This window comes from Gorilla gorilla, chromosome 16, assembly GCF_029281585.2.
Source record: "Gorilla gorilla gorilla isolate KB3781 chromosome 16, NHGRI_mGorGor1-v2.1_pri, whole genome shotgun sequence".
NCBI lineage: Eukaryota > Metazoa > Chordata > Mammalia > Primates > Hominidae > Gorilla > Gorilla gorilla.
Genome location: NC_073240.2, coordinates 59,093,241 through 59,114,959, shown reverse-complemented (window position 1 = coordinate 59,114,959; position 21,719 = coordinate 59,093,241).

Below are 21,719 nucleotides of genomic sequence, written 5' to 3'. Positions count from 1 at the left end.
ATTGCACTCCAGCCTGGGCAACAGAGCAAGACTCCATCTCAAAAAAAAAAAAAGAAAAAGAAAAATTTAAGTCCGGGTGCAGTGGCTCACTGCTGTAATCCCAGGACTTTGGGAGTCCAGGGTGGGTAGATCATGAGGTCAGGAGATCGAGACCAGCCTGGCCAACATGGTGAAACCCCGCCTCTACTAAAAATACAAAAATTAGCTGGGCGTGGTGGTGTATGCCTGTAATCCCAGCTACTGGGGAGGCTTAGGCAGGAGAATCACTTGAACCTGGGAGGTGGAGGTTGCAGTGAGTCGAGATTGTGCCATTGCACTCCCGCCTGGGCAACAGAGTGAGACTCCATCTCAAAAAAAAATAAATAAAGAAAAAAAGAAAAATTTTAAAGGAAAAAATGAAAACACCTTGTTCCCTCCATCAAAACAAAGGGATTAATCAACCCAAATTGGGCCCTGGAGTTTCCGGGAAATATGCAGCATTTAGTCATGAGTGAGGGTCCACAGCTGGACACCTGAGCCTGGGGCAGCCAGGGGCTGGAGCTGCTCTTCTGTGGCTTTGGCTTCTCCTCACCTTTGATGAGAAAGTTCTCTTCCCTCCCCAAATCCCAGTTCATCAACATTAGAAAGATATTCTAGACTATAGTTATAATATTTACACAGAATCAAATAGAAAAAAATTTGAAAAAAAAATGTCTGGCATTGTATTCCGCTTCAATGATCTCAATTACTTCCTGTTTAGCACCTGCTACTTTATCCTGTATCATATAGCAGATTGTTCTTGTTTGCAAATGACTCAGCCAATCTCTTCTTGCCTCATCCTGGTGTCCCCCATCTCACTTGTGTTTAGAGTCTCAAAACGACAGAAGGCCTTGGCTTGATTGAAAGAACATATGACACAGAGCTTGATTGCCATGGATTCAATAGGGAATGAATCCCTGTCCCTGCTGAATATTCTCCCCAGCACTATGGAGGTCCCCTGTAGAGGTTGCACCTGTCATTGCTTCAAGAATTCTGGCCTTCTCTTGGCCATGTTCACCACTTTTGAGCACAAGGTTTTGGTGCTTTTTCTCAGGAATACTTTGCATTGTCCCTGTTTTCTGCTATCAACAGATGAAGGCCAGAGACAGGGAGCTTCTCAGCGTAGCACAAAGCAGTGGTTGTGGCAGGGAGGGAGGGTCAGGTGCAAAGTGTTTACTGACTCTTCTCTGGTTTCATCTTTCCACTGTAGAAATAGCTCAGGGAGTGGGGGAAGGTGGCAACACAGTAGGTATTGAGTAGGTAGCAGCAGACAATGTGAAATACCAAACAGTGAGAACTTGAGGCACAAAACTGAATCTGGAGAGTGTGGAAGGCCTGGATTGAACCTTGCAATGCAGATGTAGGAATCTTTTTTTTTTTTTTAATACTTTAAGTTTTAGGGTACATGTGCACAACGTGCAGGTTTGTTACATATGCATACATGTGCCATGTTGGTACGCTGCACCCATTAACTTGTCATTTACATTAGGTATATCTCCTCATGCTATCCCTCCCCCGACCCCACCCCACAACAGGCCCTGGTGTGTGATGTTCCTCTTCCTGTGTCCAAGTGTTCTCATTGTTCAATTCCCACCTGTGAGTGAGAACATGCGGTGTTTGGTTTTTTGTCCTTGAGATAGCTTGCTGAGAATGATGGTTTCCAGCTTCATCCATGTCCCTACAAAGGACATAAACTCATCATTTTTTATGGCTGCATAGTATTCCATGGTGTATATGTGTCACATTTTTTTAATCCGGTCTATCATTGTTGGACATTTGGGTTGGTTCCAAGTCTTTGCTATTGTGAGTAGTGCCACAATAAACATACATGTGCATGTGTCTTTATAGCAGCATGATTTATAATCCTTTGGGTATATACCCAGTAATGGGATGGCTGGGTCAAATGGTATTTCTAGTTCTAGATCCCTGAGGAATCGCCACACTGACTTCCACAATGGTTGAACTAGTTTACAGTCCCACCAACAGTGTAAAAGTGTTCCTATTTCTCCACATCCTCTCCAGCACCTGTTGTTTCCTGACTTTTTAATGATTGCCATTCTAAATGGTGTGAGATGGTATCTCATTGTGGTTTTGATTTGCATTTCTCTGATGGCCAGTGATGATGAGCATTTTTTCATGTGTCTGTTGGCTACATAAATGTCTTCCTTTGAGAAGTGTCTGTTCATATCCTTCGCCCACTTGTTGATGGGGTTGTTTGTTGTTTCTACCTGACTTTATACTGCAAGGCTACAGTAACCAAAACAGCATGGTACTGGTACCAAAACAGAGATATAGACCAATGGAACAGAACAGAGCCCTCAGAAATAATGCCACACATCTACAACTATCTGATCTTTGACAAACCTGAGAAAAACAAGAAATGGGGAAAGGATTCCCTATTTAATAAATGGTGCTGGGAAAGCTGGCTAGCCATATGTAGAAAGCTGAAACTGGATCCCTTCCTTACACCTTATACAAAAATTAATTCAAGGTGGATTAAAGACTTAAATGTTAGACCTAAAACCATAAAAACCCTAGAAGAAAACCTAGGCAATACCATTCAGGACATAGGCATGGGCAAGGACTTCATGTCTAAAACACCAAAAGCAATAGCAACAAAAGCCAAAATCGACAAATGGGATCTAATTAAATTAAAGAGCTTCTGCATAGCAAAAGAAACTACCATCAGAGTGAACAGGCAACCTACAGAATGGGAGAAAATTTTTGCAATCTACTCATCTGACAAAGGGCTAATATCCAGAATCTACAAAGACCTCAAACAAATTTACAAGAAACAAACAGATGTAGGAATCTTAAGAATGCAACCCTGGAAAGGTTCCCTATGGGCATGAAGAATCCTGATTACTCAGTTGCTTTGGGCGCCATCTCAACAGGATACCCACAAGGAGCCCAGCCCTCCTCTGCCGCAGCGTTGAATTCCTAGGAAGCACAGGCAGCCCCAGCCACTCTGCAGGCCCTTGGGGTCCAGCCCACACCACTTGCAGCTCCTCCCTGCCCTTTATTTGCCTGTACACACTGCAGTAAAGGCTCCCTCCTCACACAATGGCCTGTGGGTATCTGCGGTTTGGGACCTCTGTGATGGCTAATTTAAGGTGTCCACTTCACTGGGTTAAGTGATATCCAGATAGCTGGTAAAGCATTATTTTGAGGTAAGTCTGTGAGGGTATTTCCCGAAGCGACTGGCATTTGTGTCAGTGCACTGAGTAAGGGAGATTCAGCCCCACCCAATGTGGGTGGGCACCATCCAATTGGCTGAGGGTCTGGATAGAACAAAAAGCCAGAGGAAAGGCAAATTCTCTCTCTCACTTTTTCTTGGAGCTGGGTTAGGAAATCTTTCAGCTCTCCTGCCCTTGGACATCAGAGCTCCAGGTTCTCTGGCCTTTGGATTCTAGGACTTGCACCAGCATTCCCTGGGTTCGTAGGCCTTCATCCTCAGATTGAGGGTTACACTGTCTCAGTCCTCCATATTATAGTCAGCCTCCATAACTGCATGAGCTAATTCCCCAATGCATTCCCTCTCATCTCTCTCTCTCTCTCTACCTATACACACACACACACACACACACACACATATATATACACACACACACATATATATGTATAGTTGGTTGTGTTTCTCTGGAGAATCCTGACTGATACAGACCCCTAACTCTCCCTACTCTCCTCTACGTTGTTCAAGTCACTAACTCTTTGCAGAGGGCACAGCTTCCAGGTTTTCCTCCCATAAATCCCACTGCCAAGGGCCAGCGCATCCTCTCCAATGCTCACCTTTGGCTCTTGAGACCCAGGACTTGATCCGAGGGTTCCAGTCCTTCACAGTGCTTGATGCCCTATTGTTAGTGGTGGAAGAGGTCTGAGTTACCCTGAGTTACCAGCGGGGAATCTGTACACGTCTGCAGCAACTTCAATTCTTCCTCCTGAAAAGAAAGAATTCAACTGAGGGGCCGAAAGCAGAAAAAGAGACCAAGATGAGTTCCAGGGCAGGAGTGGAAGTTTATTAAAAAGGCTTTAGTACAGGAAAGAAAGAAAAGAACCCTTGGAAGAGATCCAAGTGCGCACTTGAAGGTCAAAGAGAAAAAAAAGAAGTTTAATGCCCCTTTTAGCTGTGATCCTAGGACTTTTATAGGCTCGCCTCTTTCCCATGATTCTTCCCCTAGGGTGGCTTTCTGCATGCGCAGAGCCCTCCTTACCCTTGGGAAGTGAGCACACCCAATGTGTTTAGGAAGTTTTATGCATGCTCATCTGAGGCTTTCTTCCTTTTTCTGGTGGAGTGTAGCCGGAATATTATACTTTGCTATTTTTGTCTCTAATGTGCGTGTCCAGGAAGTTTCTTCTCCCTGGTGTCTGTCTTTAATTAAAACTTTAATGTTAAAAGATATGGACCATCAGAAAATGTCCTCTCCCCAGCTGGCTGCCAATTTGTCACTTTTAGAGAGGTAATGTGATCATTGCCAAACCATCACCTGACATTTCCAGTGCACGGGGGTAGAGCCTGCTCCTGCCCCGCTCATGCCTAGCTACCTATAACACTACTTGAGTATTTGCCTACATTAAGTCATTTATTTATGGAAGGAAATAATGTATACAGTGGTCCATTTCCAAGATAAAGTGCCCTGAGTCAGCTTAGGTCAGCAAACTACAGAAGAAACAGGATATACTAGGCCCTGCTTGGATAGCCAATGCCTGCTTGTCGGGCCCCACTCCCTTAGGTGCCCTCACCCAGACCAAAGAAGTTTAGTCTAAAATGAAAGTTTGCTAACCTGCAAAGTAGCTCGCTTTGCCTGTTCTTATCAGCCTGCCCAGCTAACTAGGTCATAATTCAAATAATTGAAAAGCCCCTGAGCTAACTAAGATTGCAATGCATTGTGGGCTGCAACAAAATGCAGCAAGACAACCCTAAAGAAAACACCTAAAGCCGCTTACTCAACAATCAATAGGCAACATCTGGGAAGATTGTGACCCACATAGTACTCAGCCTATGAGGAACTGGGGGAGGGACCTCCATACTAGGGCATAAATTGCTTGTTGTAACTGTGCTGGGTGTGTCTGCCCACCAGACACTCGATCTTGCAAGATCGTCATTAAAAAGTCTTGCTTCTGCTGTTCTCCGGGTCTCTGAGTCTATTCTTTGGGTTTGGATGGGTGTGTTTGTTTCTTACATTTACTCAAAAGCATTCAGAATATGTCCTTTGTGTTTGGTACCAAAGGATATACAGATGACAAAGGATATACAAATGACAAAGGATATACAAATGACAAAGACATGCATCCCTGCCCTTGAATTGCTTACAGCCTAGTAGGACACAATAAAAAAAGAGTGATTAGGATATCTTCCTAACTTCAGGGCTAGCATGTCCCCTGCTTCATACTTGTGGGAGCTTCGAGACTTTTGGTAAGCCAAGCTCTTTGACCATGGCCATTCCAGATTACCTGGTGCTTATTTTCAGTTCTAGCTCCAGGAAGCCTTCATACTTCCAGCAAATAGAATTAAAACATTCCAGCCTAACCCCATTCTCCTGTTCAGTTTTTTGTTCTCAGCAACAAGCCTTCTTTCTCATGTTCTTCCCTTCTTTTCCAGAGACAATCTACTTTGCAATTTTCTCAGGAAATCTGGAGAGAGGAGCCAGGGACCTCCAACTTCTTTCTTTGAAGAATCTTCCCCAGGAGATGGTTCAGAATAGGTGTGTACATGAAAGAGAATCCTCCCTAATCTTCCCTCCCACCTACCCCATATCACAACCGACATTGGATTCCTCAAACTGGGCAAGCTACACGCTTTCAGAGACCTGGACACATTACACGGAAGAGGGATTCCCCTCATTTTGGCCATCATGAACCCATTAGAGGAAATTGAAAGCTGAATTACACTACAGCCACTTAGGAAAGAATAATGAGAAGGAATAATGAAAGTTCTTTTAATAAGGTGACAGCAAAGTGTCTCCAGCCTTTTTTTCTTAACATTTTTTATGTTTTACTTTTGCCTCACTTTGCATTTCAATATTCTGACTTTATGTAAATAAAAAAACCCCAGCTTTGCTTTTGCATGTGCTGGGAGCTTTGCTGACTGTAGGCTTGGAATCTTTTCAATTATGAAAAGCATTCATTGAAGTTCCACTCTAATGATTCTTGGAAAGCTCAGGGGTTAACAGCCAGGAGGAAAAAAACCAGATAAAACAAAGTTAGGTTCACAGGAAGGACTCAAGATTGGAAGACAGTGCTGGAATTCTGAGCTTGTGTGGACATCAAATCATCATCCCATTCCAATCCATTATTTGTTTATTCATGCACTCATTTATTCAACAAGCATTTAAAACACCTCTGATGGGCCATTTATAGCAGGTAAATCTCTCCTTTGCCCAGAGATAGGAAATTATTTAAGGAAAATCCTGTAAATTTCATTTTACTTATATTAAAAATTGTGAAAAATATGCAGAGGCTGATTGATGTTTATATGGTGTACATAGTGTTTACTATGTGCCAAGCACTGTTCTAAATGCTTTACCCATATTATTTTATCAGCCCTTTATGCACATTCTATTCTTATTCCCATTTTATAGATGAGACAAACGAAGCATTAACAAGGCCACAGAGCTAGAATGGTAGAGCTGGGATTTCAAGGTGCTCAGTTTGGCTCCAGGGTTCATTCTTTTAAACATTCAGCATACTCCCTCTGTAAAGTCGCTGAAGAGTCTGCCTTAAGAACAGTGCTTCTGGGGGCTCCATCAGGCACAGCAGCTTCAGGAGTATGAGGGAAGTGCTGGGGCTGTGATTCAGGATCCTGGAGCTCTGCATGGGTCACAGCGCCGAAGGAAGTTCTCAGGGCTGTCGTCCTGATTTGTGATTGCTTCTAAAATGCCAGAGTTTGACTATGGTATCATGATGGGCTAATTCCTCGGTAAAACACACTGTCTCTGTGTGTGTGTGTGTGTGTGTGTGTGTGTGTGTAAGAAGCATAGGGAAAGGAGATCATGGGGCTGAAAAAAAACATGTAGTCCAATATTTCCTAAACTTTAATGCGCACGTGAATCACCTAGAGTGGAGCCTGAGACCTGCCTTTCCGAACCATGCTGAGGTTCTCCCTGTCAGAGAAGCAAGGAAATAGAGAACCCAAGTTTGGTTTCAAACTCTTAAAGAAAAACAGTGAAACTGTTCCAACTAAATCTTATATGGGCATCCAACGAGTAAAACATAAAAGTGGAGCCAACAGTGATTGAAGTGAAGGGGGCTGCCAGAAGCCTCATTCAAAATGCTTTTTCTCCCCTCCCAACTCCCGGAACCTCAAGGAAACGCAAGGCCTCGCCCACTGGCTCGGACCTTCTCCCTGCCTCCCACCAGAGCTGCGCCATCTAATACCAGTCACAGTAGTTACTGAGCATTTGATATGCGGCTGGGGTGACTGAGGAACAGAATTATTCATTTTATTTAAATTAATCTAAGTTAAAAGCTGAAGCAGTATCAAATATTTTTCTGTTAAACACAACTGTATTATTTTGGTAGGACAGTTCATTACATCGCCTAAGATCTTGTAGTCAACACAAATACCTCACTGATCTAGTGGGTGTCAGGCAATTCATTCAGTTTGAATGATTTATTTCTTTGTATCTGATTTAACTTGTGTTTATTTGAATATTTCATGCAGGCAACATGAGTTACAGTGTAAACTGTAATTAGTAATAAGTTTTGTTAAACTTTTTAACATTATTGCATTTAATTGTAATATTAAGTTGGTTTTCTAGTTAAGTATAGATAAAAATTTAAATTAAAAATGAAGACATACTACTGTCATGGAATCTAGTGGAGATGTAGAAGCTAATATTGTGACTGGAACAGTAAAAAAAAGATTGGAGCAAATTTTAGATTTCAGGGTTGTCTCAGGTTGCTATGGCAGAGCAAAATGAAAAAGCTATTATTGTATAAAACATTTAAAAATAATAAAGTGAGTAATATTAAGAGAAATTTGCAGCAAATGCTTAGTGAATTTAATAAGAACTTTCCTCTGAATAGCCAAAAAAGAATCAATGAATTCAGACACCTGAAATAAGAAGTAAATGTCCAATAAAATTTTTAAAAAATTTTCAGCATTATCTGAGTGTGTGCCTTTGGTTATCTTTAAAATGGCTTGGATTCTTGAACGAAAAGGGAAACCACTTTTAGGTGGACAAAGAGTAAAATAAATTATCTCAGTTATGAAAATTTGTTGGAAATGATAAAGGAAAAGACTAAAAATACCATTTTATAAAAAGTGAAAGATCTTCAATTAAGCCACCAAACAGTTGTTAGTAGAATATAAGACCATTTAATAATATCAAAGATAAATTGATTCAAATTTGAAAAACTGCAAGTACTTTTCTCTGGGTTTAGATGAGCTCAGTGATGTAAAAGACACTGTTCAGTTAGCACTTAGACAAGTTTTTTCTCAAACGACTTCCAAATTTACAAAGAAATGTGAATTTGTGCCCTAAAAATTTGAACTCAAGGCGTGAATATCTTTGAATCTCTCTATTTTTTTTGCGTCACCTTTCTAATCTTTACTTTCTTCTTCTTTTTTTTTTATTATTCTACTTTAAGTTCTAGGGTACCTGTGCACAATGTGCAGGTTTGTTACATATGTATACTTATGCCATGTTGGTTTGCTGCACCCATTAATTCGTCATTTACATTAGGTATTTCTCCTAATGCTATCCCTCCCCCAGCCCCCAATCCCCCGACAGGCCACGGTGTGTGATGTTCCCTGCCCTGTGTCCAAGTGTTCTCATTGTTCAATTTCCACCTATGAGTGAGAACATGTGGTGTTTGGTTTTCTGTCCTTGTGTGAATCTCTTATATCTATCAAAGAAATTCATTTAGATATGAAAAAATTAGCTTCTGTTGTAATTGTGATCTAGTTACATCAGTTTAAAAATTTAGATTTATTAGAATCTTGGAATAAGAGCTTGATGTTTCCCTTAATTCTTAATTCCATGATGTAATACATATTACTGAAACTACATGTGCTCAGTTTTCTGAAGGAGACTATGAAAGCCGTATGGATGCAATTGTTAAGATTGTTCAGTATATGTGCAAAAGCTATGAATCATCACCAGTCTGTGGAACCACTGAAAGAAATAGAAGATGATGAATTTAATGATCCTGTGTTCTTTGCCAATACTGGTTGATTGAGTCGTGGAAGAGTTTTACAAAGATTTGCTGTACTGTTAGATCCAATTCAAGATTTTCTTGAAACCAAAGGAATACTTGCCAAATAGTCAAAGACACAAAATGGTAATGTGATTTGTGTTTTCTCATCAATGTTTCACTGCATATGAACAAGCTAAATTTGAAGTTTCAAGTAAAGGAAAAGCTTATTTGTGACCTAATTAGACAGCCACAAAAATTTATGTTGAAATTGAAGACTTTCATAATTCAAACCAATGATAACAATTTTACATCTTTTTTCTAACATAAATCAAGTGCAGAAGATTTAAATTGTAACTGTAAGTACAGGGGCTAGGCACGTGCCTTATGCTTATTATAATCCCGAACTTCGGGAGGCTGAAGCAGGAAGACTGCTTGAGACCAGGAGTTCAAGACCAACCTGGACAACGGAGTAAGACTTTGTCTCTACAAAAAAACAAAAACCAAAACCAAAAAAAGAAAAGAAAAAAGAAAAAACAAACAACAGCAACAAGAAATCCTACCAAAATACCAAAACCACACAACAAACTAGCCAGGTGTAGTGGTGTAGTGGTACATATCCATAGCTCTAGCTACTCAGGAGGCTGAGGCAGGAAGATCCCTTAATTCCAAGAGTTCAAGGCTGCAGTGAGCTATGATTATACCACCACACTCCAGCCTGGGTGACAAAGCCAGACTCTGTCTCTCTCTACAAAATACAAACAGAAACCTTTAAGAGGGTAGATCTCATGGTAAGTGTTCTTGCCACAATAAAACAAAATTTTAAAACCGAAAAAGAAAGTACAGTTGGCCTATATTCTCAGGTTGAACCAGCTTACAATGTCATCTGCAGATTCAATGGACAGTAAATAGAAAATGTTTGGGAAAGAATAAAAATCACAATACAACAATAAAAAGTAATACAAATTTAAAAACAATACACTGTAAAATAATTATCTGCAAGCATTTTCATTGTATTAGGTATTATAAGTAATGTAGCAGTGACTGAAATTATACAGGAGGATGTGTATAGGTTGTATGCAAATACTACTTCATTTTATATCAGGGACTTGAGCAGCCATAGATTTTCATATCCTCTGGAGGGTCCTGGAGTACTATGTAAATTGGTCGCAAAAAGTCTCTTTTCTAGAAAAACTAGAAAGACATTTTTTTCATACTGATAAATTTAGAATTGTTTTCCTATCTATTTATATATTATTCCTTTGATTTCATGCCAGTGAGACTGAGCTGACCCAAGAGTTGGTGAATTTACCTAACTTGGACAAAAGTTTATTTAAAATGGATACACTTTTTCTTCTAAAAAAGGATGAGCTATTTTGGCCAATGTAGATGCAAATATTAAAATAAAATTGGGTCCAGGTATGGTGGCTCACACCTGTAATCCCAGCAGTTTGGGGGGTTGAGGCAGACGGATCATCTGATATCAGGAGTTCAAGATCAGTTTGGCCAACATGATGAAACCCCTTCTTTACTAAAAATACAAAAAAATTTAGCAGGGCGTAGTAGTGCATGCCTGTAGTTTCAGCTACTCAGGAGGCTGGAGAATCGCTTGAACCAGCGAGGTGGAGGTTGCAGCCGGCAGACTTCATGCCACTGCACTGCAGCCTGGGCAAGACAGCAAGACTCTGTCTCAAAAAAATAAAAAGAAAAAAATTATTTTTGGTGTTTGATTGACTTATTTCGAAACTTTTAAATGTGTTTAGAACACTTTGGTTATGTGAATCTATTTTTTAATGGTATATTTTATAAAATCTAAATACAAATTTAGTATTTCTGATGAAAATTTGGTGTTCAAATCGAGATGTCCTTTAAGCGTAAAATAGCCACCAGATTTTGAAGGCTTAATATGAAAGAAAGAATGTAAACTATATTATTAATTGATTTATTATGTTTGATTATATGTTGAAATAATATTTTGAATATATTGGGTTAAATAAAATATATTATTTAAAGTAATTTTTCTTGTTTCTTCTTACCTTTTTAATGTAGCTACTAGACTACTAGACAATTCAACATTATGTACTTGGCTTTCATTATTCATTCTTCTGTTGCACTCAAGATAATTGTGCATGAAACTTCTTCATGAAAGCAGAGATCATCTTTGTTCTTTAATTTTTTTCTCTACTGCTGAATCCTTGCTTAGCACATAGCAGGTATTCAATAAATATTTGTTAAATGAGTGAAAAAGTTTGGGGTGTTTAATTCTCTGTCAGATACATCTTTGCACAAGTTGATGTGTGAGTGTATTAAAAGTAATCTAGAAATGGCTTAAAGTATACAGGAGGACGTGCATGTATTATTCTCTCAGAATAAATTCCAAAATAATTGTATAAAAGGGCATGGACCATTTTATTGCTGTTAAACATTGCCAAGTTAATCTCAGAAAAGATTGAATCAATTTACAATGCCATCAACATTGTAAATTGGTTCAGACTATCGGTCTCCCAATGCCAACTTTTAAAGGAATGTAGAGTGATTAGCATTGTGACACTGGCCAAGTTACTTAGCTTTCAGAAACTCAATTTCTTTAAACTATAAAATGGAGATAATAACGTAAGGCTGAAAATTAACTGAGAAAATGCATAGGCAAATACCCAATACTTGCCTCGTGTGAAGTAGGTTTTAAATGGATGATTCCAGTTAAAACAATCAGAATTTCATAGTACTTTCTTACAGTAGTCAAGGCCAAGAGTGGTGGTTTCTGCTGAGGGCGTACATGGCCAGGAGAGGGTGGGCAGTTGCCACTTTGCAGAAGGGGACAGAAGAAATCAGACTCAATGGGGAACTGCCAGAGCTCTAGGATTAGACATGTTTGCAAAAAGAAAATAGCCTCTTGGTTTTGTACACTTGATTAGCTATAAAGACTTATTTAAAATAATTATGGGAGCTCATATCTGAAATGTGCCTAAAAACTCCATCCAAGGAGTATTTTATTTCAAAATGAATATTTTAGATTTCCTAGCAAATGGAAAAAAAGTCCTGAATAAAAATCCCCTTGGGTAATGATTTGACAAATTCTCCATTGCGGGTAGGTGTAGCGCTATAACCAGTTTATGGGAACACCAGGAAATAGCTTGTCAGCTGCTCCATATCCAAATATTATTTCTCAAACCCAGGAGTACCTAGATATGTACTGCTGAACATGGTAGCCACTAGCCACATGTGGCTATTAAGCATTGAAAGAAACGTAGCTTGTCTATAGACTTAGTGTAAAAAAAAAAAAAGTAAGCTATTTCACCAATAACACTTAAATATGGTTACATGTTGAAATGATAATATTTTTGATGTATTAGGTTAAATGTACCATTATTAAAATTAATTATTACAGTTGTAATAATTAGATTAAAATGAAGTTTATCTGTTTTGTTTTCCATTTTTTAATTTTTAATTTAATTTTTTTTTCTTTTTTTTTATTAGAGAAAAGGTCTCGCTATGTTGTCTAGGCTGGTCTCAAACTCCTGGGCTCAAGCAGTCTTCCTTCCTCAGCCTCCCAAAGTGCTGGGATTACAGGAATGAACCACCATGCCTGGCCTTCTTCTTTTTTCACATGTGGCTATTCAGGCATATCTCAGAGATATTGTGAGTTCAGTTCCAGACCATCGCGATAAAGCAAATATTGCAATAAAGTGAGTGACGTGGATTTTTCGTTTCCCAGTGCACATGAAAGTTATGTTTACACTATACTATAGTGTGTTATGCATCCAACAGCATTATGTCTAAAATAACAACTATATATATATTTTAACTTAAAAATACTTTATTGCTAAAAAATGCTAATGATCATCTGCACCTTCAGCGAGTTGTGATCTTTTTGCTGCTGGATGGTCTTATCTTGATGTTGAGGGCCTTGCTCTGGATTAGGCTTTGACTTACAGGAATGTTGTGGCTGATTTGATCTTCTATCCAGATCACTGAAACTTTCTCTACCTCAGCAGTAAGGCTTTTTTTTTAAATCATTCATGTGTTTACTGGAGTAGGACTTTAAATTTTGCTTTTATTTTTTATCATTCGTGTGTTTATTGGAGTGGGACTTTAAATTTCTTTCAATAACTTTTCCTTTGTATTCATAATTGACTGGTGTAAGAGGCCTAGCTTTCAGTCTTTCTCTGCTTTCGATATGCCTTTCTCACTAAGCTTAATTGTTTTTAGCTTTTGACTTAAAGTGAGAGATGTGTGACTCTTCCTTTCACTTGAACACTTACATGCTACTGTAGGGTTATTAATTGGCTTAATTTCAATATTGTTGTGTCTTAGGAAATAGGGAGGCCTGAGGAGATGGAGAAAGACAGGGAATGGCTGGTCAGTGGAGCAGTCAAAACGCACACAACATTTATTGATGAAGTTCACTGTATTCTATGGGTTCAGTTCGAAGCACCCCAAAACAATTATGATAGTAACATCAAATATCACTGATCATGGATCACTAAAACAGATATAATCATAATAAAAAAGTTTGAAATATTGTGAGAATTACCCAAATGTGACATAGAGGCACAAAGTGAGGACATGGTGTTGGCAAAATGGCAGCAATAGACTTGAGCAGGACTGCCAGAAATCTTTACTTTGTTAAAAAACAGTATCTGCAAAGCACAGTAACACAAAGCACAATAGAGTGAGGTGTGCCTGCATTTACTTCTGTGGCTCACATTATATTTCTGCTGGGTAGTGGTGGTCCAGATCCCTCCAATTGCCTTTAGCACTTCTTAGCAGCAATCTTCTATGACTACTTAGATACTTCAGAATATGCATTGACAACTTGGATTAGCTCTAAGCTTGGAATTCACAGCCAGGTAACGCAACAGCTGAGGTGTTTGCTTTATATAAGGACCTGTGAAAGCAGATTGGCAACTGCTAAAATAAAAACCAGAACCTAGGCCAAGACCTCACCCCGATTCACACCAGCAAAATCTCAGAAATTCCCTTTATGTTTTTGCTAAAATCAACAATTAATGAAGCCAAAAGTCTGACACTGATAACTGAGAAGAGGCATTTTTTTTTCTTTTTCTTTTGGGATTTCAAGTACAGAAAGACAAAGATATAATGAACTAATAGTCTAGCCCTTTTTGAAAAACAAAACCACTTAGATTAGCAATTATGCCAATTTGGGTCCTCTGAGAAGCAGATGCCAAGACAAGGTTGATTTTGCTAGAGACGTGTTGGGAGAAAAGACTGTGAAGGATAAGGGGGTAGAAACAGGAGATGGCAGACAGCCTTCAGACCATGTGTGCTGACCCGCCATCTGTGAAAGGAGAGAGGGAAGGAAGAACTGGGCAGAGCTCCTCGGACTGCAGCACATTTCTCAGAGAATCCTGGCCAGGTCCACAGGAGTCCCTGAATGCAAAGGCTGCTTGTTGCAGGCAGCCTATGTCCAGCAGGAAGGGGCTAACACTTGTTCCCACCACAATGCTCAGCCACCAGCCAGGAGCAGCCCAGGGGAGGTGTGGCCTTGATACCAATAGGGAGGCAGGCCCCAAGGATGCTAACAGGCTGGCAGTCAACTCTGCTCCCTTTGGCAGTTCCTCTTGGAAGAGAGCTAAATGGTGCACTGCCACACCATCAGAGAAATATTGATCTCCAATATTGGATATTGTTTCAGATTTGAGGTTAAATTTACAAGCCCATATGTCCTTGTGTTTTTCTCCACACTATGTGATTTGGTGAAGAAACTGGGTACTTATGTAAACCAATGTACTGACCAGAGTCACAACACCAGATTCTATTAGTCTTGGCTCTGCCACTCTCTAGACACTTCACTTACTTCAACCTCAGTTATGGTTAATGATATCCACCTTGTGAGATTGTTGTGATCATTAAAAAGGATAACATGTGAGACAGTGTGTCACAAAGGTAAGATTGTTTGACCACTTTGTTCATATCCTGATGGTCCCACCTGATTTCTGGAATGCTAAAGAATTTCAAAGGCAGGTAATGCCATGTTGAATTTTCTCAGCTATCAGAAAAATTTGGCTTGAAAGTCATATCTACCTATGAAAAGTCACCTGAAACTCATTCTAGTTGATCCCATTCGCACAACAATCAGGGCTTTCTTGCAGTTATTTCCTCTTACAGCACTTCCTGCAGACATTTCCAAGGAGGAATCCTTCACTCCACTCCAGTCTCTGCTCAATCAATGTCTCCTCCTAGGCCTGCCTTCGCCAATAGCAGCTCCATCACCTTTTGCCCTCACCTTGCTTTGTTTTCCTTCATAGTGCATATAAGTTCTCGATATTATAACGTTTAACTATTAGTTGATGGTAGTCTTCCTTATTAAAACATAAGCTTCATGAGGGTAGGGCTTCGTCTGTTTCATTCACTGTTATATCCTTTAGAATGCTACCTGGTGTGGAGTAAGGAATTGACTTTTTTTAACTCAATGAAATTCACATGTGGTTTCCAAAAGGAATGAAATGGCAAATGAGGAATTTTTCATGAATATCTTGGTCTACCTTAATGGTAAGCAGGAGAGGAAGAAAGACGCTAATTATAGAATACCTCAGATGGGTTCAGCCTCTTCCTCAGTCAGACCTTTCACCGGAATTGCTGGCAAGAAGCAAATGGACAGGTTTGGCACTCATCATTCTTCCTTACTCAATTTCTCTAGGCGAGGTGGGCAAGGGTTTTGTAAAGACTCATGGTAATCATGTGGTAACACAAAGCTGAGTAAGAGCCCTGTCTAGCCCACCAGTGGGACACTCAGCCTTTGAGGGTCAAGAATGGTTTTGTCTGTTTTAGCTTGTCCTATAAGTCATGAGCAAAGACACAAGTTGTGGTGCAAAGAAGAGAAAATACTTGCTTTATTTTGACCTAAAGGGCAAAACTGGCATCACAGAATGGCTGACGCCTACTGCTTAGGTCTATCCTGCAAAAAAGGGGCTATCACTGAGGGAGGAAGGGTTGTTCATCCTTCTCAGCGTTCAAGCTGAGGGTAGTGTCAATCTAGAAGTGTTGTAGAGGTGGTTACTGGCTGAGTGTAGGGGGTTCAGACTAGGGGAACTTTGTAGTCCTTTCTCATTTACTGATTCTATGAATTTGAGTCATCTCTGAGCTAACAAATTGTTTACTTAGAAAGTCAACAGAGAGAAAAAGGGACATGGGATCATCAAGCACCCAGATGGAATGCAATAAACTCTCATACTTGTTTATTTAAGACAACTTCCTCTTGTCTTAGCCAAGAAATAATCTGTGGATCATCCTCAGTTTGTAACTGCCTTCAGAGTGATCTATATTTTCTGGGAGAGAGAAAGCTTAACCCCAATCCCCCAGGACTGCAGGGATCCCTGCAGGTAGAGGGGAGACAGTCTGCCAAACACAGAACCCATCTGAGAGAAGAACAAAGGGCAGAGCTGAAATTCCAGCAGTCATCTCTCCTTAAAGGTTGCCCTTGTTGCCTCCATTCATGGAGGAGAGAGTTGGCCCCATTCACTCAGCAGCACAAGTCTGATTCTCCTGATAGTGTGGTGAGTAGACAGTGCAGAGGGCCTGGGAGACAGAAGACCCAGGTTCTATTCCCAGTTCCACCTCTAATTCACTTTATGACTTCAGTCATGTTGCTTGACCTCTCTGGGCCTCAAATTCTTTTCCAGAAAATGAGAAGATTGATTTAAATGATCTCTAAGGCTCCTTTGTGTGTATGTGACAATATGACTGGGGGATTCAAGGAAGGCTGGGTACTTGTTCCCTTTTAGAGCTGTCTCTGAAACGCAGCTTAGCATTTGGCACTGGGGGTGGGAAACAAAACAGAGAATCAGCCTTGAGATGTGACAGACCTGTGGGCTGCCTGTCCTGTCTCCTTCACAGGGCTCTGGGGCGTCTCACATTTCCTAGAGTGTAGCTGCCTCATGGAAGAGGGCAGAAGGCCTGGTGACAAAGCAGCAGATCTTGTCAGCTGACTCCCCTGCCTTCCATCCCCCCACTGACCTCGGAGTGGTGAGTCACGCTTCGTCACCCAGGGTTACTGGCAGCAGGCCCCACACAACTCCTTCAGCTTGTCAACACCCAGGATAGAATAAATCATCAGAGACCCATTTTTAGCCAAGAGTGAAAAATGAAGTCACCAGGAAAAGCAATAGAAGATGCCAATTAGGAATGCAAATAGGAAGCGAGGGTTTGTTGAAGGACAGGGTTATCTTCGCAGGGAGCCAATCCCTGGAAGGCTGCAGGCTTCTGGATTTGCAGTCTGAGTTTGCAGCATCTGGTGAGGAGGGCTCTGGGAAGAGGCCCACAGCTGGGTGGGAGTGACCACAACACTTCCTGCCCTCTTCCACTTTCAAAACCACATCAGCCGGCTGAGGGATCTTAGCTTCTTCTTGCTCCAGGAAATGGGTCTTAGAATTATCACATCACAGGGAATTAGGAGGGAGATGCTGAATTCTCTAATCTAGTGACTTTCCTGTCTTTTGTTCTGTTTTATTTTAGGAGCAGAACAAACAGGGAGGGGAGGGTTTGCAGCCTGCAGGCTGAGCCTCCCTCTCTTTTTCTTCCCTACTCTGGGCTAGACTAATTTGTCTCAAAGGCTCTTCCGCTTTTACCATTCTGTAGTTCATTGTTAGATTTCAAAATAACACATTCCAGCAGTGTTGAGCATGTGGGCAAATTCTGATGAAATAATACCATTTCAGTAAAAAGAAAAAAACCCAGTTCTGTCACTTTTATTAGCTATGGGATCATAGTTAAACCTCAATTTCCTTATCTGTAAAATGAAGAAAATGAAAGTACCTATCTCAGAAGGGCTTTGGGAGGATTAAATTAAGATAATAAAGGTCAACTCTTGCTCAACACAGTCCTATCCATAAACATAGGCAATAGTGTTGCTGAATAGAAAATAAAAGCTGGTGGGACCCAAGGTCTCCTAGGGAGACAGTAGGAGCAGGGTGCTGCTCCAAAGTCTGGGTGCCCATTCTATGCTCTGTTGGTCTCCTGAAGGGACTCAGTGAATTATTGGAGGAGACACCTTGCAACACGTTCCTGTGCAAATCCTGCAGGAAATCTAGGGGTTTCTCCCTGGACTTGGTTGGCTTTAACCCCTTCTCCTGGCCTCGTGTATGCCCCATTTCAGGAGGGAGGACAGCTTCAGTAAATGCACTAGGATCCAGAGAGGTAAGTAGCAACTTGTTTATGCAGCCATTCATTTATTCACTCATTCATCCAGCAAAGACTCTGTACCCATCTATACGTGGCAGTGCACCCAAGGCTGGGAGGATTCAGAGATGACTGAGCCTAGGTCTTTCTCTTAGCAGCTGTGGGGAGGGGCCAGATTCCTCGGGGCTCAGCTTTTTTCTCAACTCCCACCTTCTCTCCTCCCTCTCCTGCCCATTAGTCTTGGGCTCTGGTGATTTTAACTTGAAAATGACCCTTATATTCATGGGCCTCTTCCTCCTAGGCTGCTACTTGAAACCCCAGAAGTGGGTGAGATTGCCAAAGGACAGAATATCCGGAAAAGAGAATTTACATCAGTGTGAAATCTTGGGAAATGTGTACATATGAAAGAAGGATGTAGAAAAAAAAAAAAAAGGCTGTGGAGGGGGCAGGCACTGGTGGATGTCCAGGTGTTACACAGGGGGTGGGGGAGCCCAGCTAAGGCTGCTGGAGGATGAGTACCCTGGGGAGCAGCACACAGGAGCAGGTAGGTTTGTGCTTTTAAGAAAAGTGGACTGTCTAAGCAGGTAGTCAGCCTCAGACTGCAGATAGGACAGTAGACAGGGTTCGGTGGCCAGAAATTCTCAGGGCTGGATGATTCTCAGTCCAAAGCTGGGGAGCAGCATCAGATTTCCGGCTTCTGCCTCTGGCCAGACCCCAGTCCCGGCAATGAGGCGGAGTTCTGCCAAGAACAAGGCAGTTTCTAGTTCTAAAGTGGTGGAACAGGATAAGGATTCAACTTCCCACACTGGGCATTCGGTTAGGGCCAGCCCAGCAGGGAGGTGGCTGGCCTGCAGGCACGGATCTGGTGGCCTCAGCTGGGGGAGAACAGGTCTGGCAAGGGTTGGGAACTAGGCTGGGCTGATGTTCCCAGAGAAAGGTAAACACAAGGAAGTACGTCTGAGGTAGAATTGATTAACTGGGTTGTTGGGCTAGATTGATTGGAAGATTGTGACCTTTGCCTTTGATATCATCGTGGGCCAACCACAGGGAGTATCTTCTCCTCATTCAGACACAAGTGCATAGACTATAGCCCCATCAAACAATATTTTACAATTGACAGATGTCTATGTCTGTGATTCATCTGGTCCTCATCCCAACCTTGTGCACTAGGAAGGGGACGTCACATTTTCTCCATTTTGCAGGTTAAGAAACTGGGTCACAGTCAGAGAGGGAAACTTGCCTGAGAAGGCAGCTGTAGGCCAGGAGCCAGGATGGGCATTCAGGGCCAGGCTCAGGCTACAGTTCCCTGGGGCCTCTCCGGTCTTTTTTTTAATTTTGGCAAAAGGTGGATAGTGGTTGAAGGTAGATTTCAGGTCCTGCCCCTTCCCGACTTGCGTGATCTTGGGCAAGTTGCTTACCCTCTCAAAGCTTCCATTTCCTCATTTTTAAAGCTAATTAATTAATTAGTTAATTAAACACATAAAATTGACATGTAATAATTGTACATATTTATTGGGGACACAGGAGTATTTTGTACATATATACAATGTATAATGATCAAATCAGAGTAATTAGCATATCCATCACCTCAAAGATTATCATTTTTTTGTGTTAGGAACATTCAAAATTCTCTGTTCTAGCTATCTGAAAATACACCATAGATTTTTATTAACTACAGTCACCCTACAGTGCTGTAGAACACCAGAACGTATCCTTCTATCTATCTGTAATTTTGTGTCCGTTAACCAAACTTTCCCTATTTTCCCCTTCCTCCTACTCTTCCTACCCTCGGAGAACCACAGTTCTACTTTCTACTTCTGTGAGCTCAATGATTTAGCTCCCACGTATGAGTGAGAACACATAATATTTATCCTTATGTGCCTGACTTTTTCTTCCTAACATAATGTCCTCCCAGCTCATCCATGTTTCTGTGAATGATGAGATTTCATCCTTCTTTGTGGCTGAATAATATCCCATTTTGTGTGTGTGTGTGTATCTCACGTTTTACTTACCTATTTATCTGTTGATGAACACAGTTGATTCCATATATTGGCTACTGAGAATAGTGCTGCAAATAAACAAGAAGGTGCAGATATCTCTTTGATATACAGATTTTCTTTCCTTTGGGTAAAAATCCAGTAGTAGGATTGCTGAATCATACAGTATTTCTATTTTTTAGTTTTTTGAGGCACTTTTGTACTGTTTTCCATAATTGTTGTACTAATTTACATTCTCACCAATAGTGTGCAAGACTTCCCTTTTCTCTGCAATCTCACTGACGTTTGTTATTTTTTGTCTTTTTCACAGTAGCCATTCTAACTGGGGTGAGATGATATCTTATTGTGGTTTTGATTTGTATTTCTCTGATAATTAGTGATACTAAGCATTTTTTCATATACTTTTTAATCATTTCTATGTCTTCTTTTGATAAATGTGTATTCAGATCCTTAGATGACAGGATCTCCTATATAGAAAAACCTAAGTACTCCACCAAAAGACTCTTAGAACTGATAAATAAATTCAGTAAAGTTGCAGATAAAAAAATCATTATACAAAAAAACCCAGCATCTCTATACACCAGTAAAAACTAGCTAAAAAGCAATCCCATTTGAAATAGTTACAAATAAATAAATAAAATATCTAGAAATACATTTAACAAAGGAAAGATCTCTACAATGGAAATTATAAAACACTGATGAAAGAATGGAAAGGACATAGAAAAATGGAAAGATATCCAATATTTATAATTGGAAGAATATTGTGAAAATGACCACACTTCCCGAATCGACCTACAGATTAAATGTGGTCATTATCAAAATACCAGTGGCATTCTTCAAATAATAGAAAAAGTAATCATAAAATTTGGATGAAACCACAAAAGACCCTAAATAGCTAAAGCAATCTTGAGCAAAAAGAACAAAGTTGGAGACATCACATTACTTGACCTCAAACTATACTACAAAGCTATAATAACCAAAACAGCATGGTACTGGTATGAAAGCAGACTATAGACCAATGGAACAGAATAGATAATTCAGAAATAAATCCACATATTTACAGTCAACCAATTTTTGAAAAAGGTGCCAAGAACATATATTGAGGAAAGCATAGCCTCTTCAATAAGTGGTGCTGGGAAAACTACTTATACATATGCAGATGAATCAAACTAGACCCTTATTTCTCATCATATACAATAATCAAATAAAAAATGAATTGAAGACTTAAATGTAAGATCTGAAACTGTAAAACTACTTGGATAAAACATAGGAGGAAACCTTATTGACATTGTTTTGGGCAAAGATTTTATGAGTAAGACTTAGAAAGTATAGGAAACAAAAGCAAAAATAAGCCTGGGCAGCATAGTGAGACTCTGTCTCTACAAAAAATAAAAACATTAGCTGGGCCTAGAGGTATGTGCCAATATTCTC